Here is a 5,228-nt window from a genome sequence, read left to right as displayed (position 1 = left end):
GTTTCTTTGTTGTTTTTATTTGTTTGCGTGTGTATTTGTAAGGGCATTTTTATCCCAATGGCCACTGTATTTATACCACATGTATACAGATTTCCTTCCTTGTTTAAGGAACTACCAGCAAGCCTTGAAATACAGTGTTGAAAGCTTGCAGTTTCACAGAATTCAATAGACAGATTCGTCAAGGGATGAGAACTCTGATTACAAACTGCCAACAAAAATTGGGAAGAAGTTTGCATGGAAAGAAATGGGAAAGGAAGGAAATGGGAATGAAAACTTATCTAGTATAGATGATATCAACACTCTGTCTTGGTTTGGAAATTAATCAAGAAAAATCTAAGTTCCAGAAACCCTGGGAATTTTACAGACAGAAAATGATTGCGTGCCTCTCTCTTTCTGCAAACCATGTTTTAACATTGGACAAATATATTGGCAGTTCCAGAAATACTCCTGATCTGCACTAGACAAATAGACTCAGTCAGGTGACTCATACTAACATCATCTCCTTTTTACTTTTGTTGTTTGGATATTTATTTTTGTACACTGTTTTTTTCTATTGCAGTTTTTTCTTTATTTATTTTTATGAAAGCATTTTATGCACCTATTGCTTGATTTTTCCCAGGAAGAAATGTTTTAGCGAGCATGCATTGATAATTGATGTCAGACTAGGAATGAGATTTTGGTCAGATCCAATGATTCATGTCCAGATATTTACCCCAGCTGCAACATGATGCTGTGACTTTTTCAGATAAGGAAGACTTAACATCATTCTTCATGACAATCCCCAAATCGTTAATAGCATAAATGCTACCACTAGTAGCACTAAATGAGCTTCTGGCTCAGTATGCTCCCAACTCCAAGGCTGTATCACGTGCCTACTTTCCAAATGCATTGATTTTTAAGAGCCACTCTAAGCACTCTACTGTGAAGAGCAGGCAGAAGCTTCTTCAGGGGAAGAATTTGTTATTCAACAGGTAACTAGCATAGAACAGGTAAAAATTATGTAGGTGCTCAACTGTGTGGCATTTTCTACAAGCATTTCTTCCACTTGCCTCTCATATCTGGGGAGAAATAAGGACATTCTCCATTTTAAGTCTCCTGCTCCAAAGGCCAGGAATAGAGCGCTGTGGAGAATGGACTGAACGGAGAAGTAGAGAAGTCCTTGGGACTCTGTTGAGAGACTTGATTTGAGTGAAAAGCCCCATTGCTGATGCTAGAATCTCCCTGCTAAGATGCTGTTGGCTGTCCATCACGTGGTGAGGTATCAGCCTCTGTCATGCTAAGGAATGGACTGGTCCTTCATTTTGGTGAATTGTCATCTTTCGATTTTCACCATTGTTCTTAGGTTTTTATACCTATTCTCATCAGTATTTCTCATTTCTTAAATTCCTGACCCTCTAGCTGTCAGTGGGTCAGCAGTTACAGTTCTCATTGTGTTTTCCTATTTTTTATTCTTGACAGGTTAATCTCATGTTCTTCTTCAAAGCTTAACAAAAGGTGTTTTTTTTTTTGTTTTGTTTTTGTTATTTTTTTTTTTTTCCTTCACAATGTCACAGCCATGCTGCAGCAAAACTTGGCGCTGGGACACAGTCAGCTGAACCCTGGGTCTCAGGGTTTCATGTCACTGACCTTATCTTCAAATGGCCTCTTCAAAGAACTAACACTGTGGCAAGCCCAAGAGAGGGAAAGGCTGGACCTCTGTCTGTGGAGAGCATTCATGGCCAAGCTGGATCCTGGGCAGCCTGATCTAGTAGTTGGCAACCCTGTCCATGGCCTGGCACACTCATCTGTTGTAGCTGAGTGCTCTCAGGTGTGATCAGATATATTTTCACGCCATGTATGCCTCTTCTCAGTAAATTGCTTTGTCTAAGACTAATAGATGACTGGACAAGTTATGTTCCTTGCTGACAAAATCTCCCTAGTGTTCTCCAAAAAGAAAGAGGAAACATTATACCTTTATGCGGTAAGATAAATTGTTTAACAGGAAAGCTGAGCTAGAGGTGTTTTAATTTGCAGCTACAGGCATGCTTTTGAGTAGATACCACAAAACAGGTAGTTAAGAGACCATTACAGACAGCTAGGTGGGCTGCCAGTTATGGTAGTTCTACTGAAATCAATGAAGAAATAACCAAACAGGTGGATTTTTATCAAACTGTGGAAGGTTTAAGGGCATGAGCCTAGAGTTTACTCAACTGTGGTTTGAGTTTATCATAAAGCCATGGCATTATCAAAGTCCTTCTGTCAGAATAGTTAACAGAAGACAGAGCCTTATCCAAGAAGACAATGCATTTGTTATTTGTCATTTCCTCACTTTTAGGTACATAATCAACCAGACATAATGACCTATGACTTCTTTTTTTATGATATTTTTCTAGTTGCTCATCAAAGAAAAAAAACACCAGAACCACAACAAACCTGCAGCCCTAAACTCACACTTTTCTGTATGCATTAGGATCACGTACCCTACAAAGAGCAAACCCTCATACGGCTTTTGTGTCCCCATTTTCAAGAAGGCTTGTCTATCCTGGCACAAAAATAAATTGGGACTAGAGTACTAGCTGTCACAAAATAAACAGAAAATATTTCAAGCTGTCAAAATAAATTTAAAGCATTTCAAATATTTTAACAAAAACAGCAGAAAAGTAATGTTAGATTGAGTCTACCATTTTTTCACTGTGGAAAATATTGTCATTTTGCTAACTTCTTGTTTGCAATATGGTCAAAATTCTTTCCCACTGAAACTGTTAATGTAGGTCTGAATCACATGTTATTTTCTCCAGTGATGCATATATATCTTACTTCATTATTAATTCACACTTTTATTCTGTGCTACTACAGTGTAATTCACAGTTCAAGTCGGCCAAAAAAAAAACAAAAACCCATCTTTCTACAGACACACCTGAATTTTGAGGCTGAGCAGACTCCTTCAGGAGACCCCTCTGCCTCAGTATTAGTTTGGTCTGTAAGGCCAGAGAGGTTTTTTTCAGAGAAGTATTGATTCTTTTATGTATGGTCATGGATGGGGTGGGGAGAGGGTGAATGTAGGAAGAATGAAAGACAGAAAACATACAGGTATGCTGTGTGTAACCTAAGAAGGTGTTTGTCCATCTCTTTGACAAGACATACATTGTGGTCTGGCTGGATCTTCGAGACTGGGTCTTTTCTAATGCATCGGCAGAGCTCCATGGGAGGCTGTGACCCTCATCTTAGGTCTAAAAACCCCGTGTCAGCGTCTCTGGTTTAGAAAATAAGAACATGGTTTCTCCCTTATGTGGGCAGGACTCTTAAGGATCAAGCAAAACCCAGGCTTGGCATCCATGATATGATCAGGTGCAGCACAATGGAGTTATTGTGTAGTTCCAAATTCACATGCAGTGAATTTGATCTCCTCTGAGACCACCATGATGTCATTGCACTTATGTTCCTGCATAAATTCCTGAGACTTGTCCCTCCTCCATGGGGCGAACTGCTTGCAGCAGGTGTGGACTTGCACTATCACAGGTGGAACAAAGAAAGACGGGTAATACTGGAAAGCCCACGAGGTTGAAGCTGATGGTTAAGAGCTTCCTACACAGCCACCCACCCACAGCTGGTGCTGGGAGTGTTCCTGCCCAACCCAGCTGTTGTACACAGCAGCTTCAGTCACCACAGAGTAGAGAGAAAACAAGTGCTTGACCCACTGATGCCTGACCCAGGCACTCCGTGGAGCTCAGGTGGTCTGTCCCAGCCTTCATCTGTGGCCTCTCAGCTGGCATGCCAGCACAGGCCCACAGTCATTCATGGGAAGCAGCTGGACACCAGAAGGTTGGTCCAAGCAAAGCCCTGGCTTAGGCTCAGGCCAGACACGCTTTATGGGTGTCACTAGCACATAGCCTAGTGGGACCGAAATATGATTTTTTACATAGGTCTTCCAAACATGCCATAATGTGATTATCATGTATAGTGAAAAATGAGGCAATAGATATCAAGTGATTGAGATTATCAGGATCCATCAGATTGCAGTAGATCAATGGAATAAAGTTGAGAGGCCTTATTGAAATGGTTATGAAAAAATACAGACGGACAAAATGTATTCAAGAGGAAACCTAGAGATTTGTCAGAAAAAAACGTACATAGCGCAGGGAATCTGAGAAGTATTTCTAGAACTATTGTAACAAATATGCATCTTAAACCAGAGACATTCTGAGTCATTGTCTATCGTATCTAAATAATTCAACTCTTCAGCAGTGCTACACTGTAATGGCATTCAAATAAAAGCAGAGCTTGTTCTTCTCTAGAATCAACAAGAAATCGTCAAAAGAGTTTCATGTTTTTCAGTTGGACATTGTTGCTGAAATGAATGAGTGCTCTTCCTGTTATGTGCAAAAACAGTAAATGACTTTATCTCATTTGAATGCGTATTTATTGTGTTATCATCTCATCAATGGGATGCTGATGTTATATGTTAGCTTGTATCTACAAAAATTGTATTACACTAGGTCTTATGCTTGCATTTTATATTAGCAAATTCTGCCACTCCCATAGTTCAGAAGGCATTTCCAGAGGAGAGATATTAATGCAACCTCATACAAGACCAGAAGGCATGCTCCAAGGGTACCCTGCTAGGTGCCTCAGTAGATCCTCTGGCATGGTTGCTGAGCTGCCCTATGGAGGGGTCATATGCAGCTCTTTGGGAGAGAGCTTGTTCCTTGTGGCCTGAGTGGCTGAGACCCTCAGTTTGTGCCCATGATAAAAGAATTGGGTTGTTGCTTTGACTTGCTCCTGCAGGGTCATTGCTGTCTGGTATTCCAGTGTGAGGTGGCCCTGCGTTGGCTCATTACTCACACCAAGAAGTAAGCAAGTGTGGCTCTGCTGGCCATTCTGTTGGCTCTGTTGATCTGCTGGAGGGTGGAAAGGCACTACAGAGGGACCTGGAAAGACTGCATCAATGGGCCAAGGCAAACCATATGAGTTTCAAGAGGGCCAAGTGTCGGGTCCTGCACTTCGGAAAGGTGTCAGGACGAGGGGAAATGACCTCAAGTTGCACCAGGGGAGGTTTAGGTTGGATATCAGGACAAACTTCTTTACAGAAAGGGTTGTTAGGCACTGGAATAGGCTCCCCAGGGAGGTGGTGGAGTCACCATCCCAGAAAGTGTTTAAAAACCGTTTGGATGTGGTGCTCAGGGACATGATTTAACGGTGGGTTGTTAGAGTTAGGGTAGCATGCTTAGGTTGCGGTTGGACTTGATGAT

The sequence above is a fragment of the Numida meleagris genome, chromosome 1 (genome assembly GCF_002078875.1).
Source record: "Numida meleagris isolate 19003 breed g44 Domestic line chromosome 1, NumMel1.0, whole genome shotgun sequence".
Classification (NCBI taxonomy): domain Eukaryota; kingdom Metazoa; phylum Chordata; class Aves; order Galliformes; family Numididae; genus Numida; species Numida meleagris.
This window is presented reverse-complemented; position numbering follows the sequence as displayed.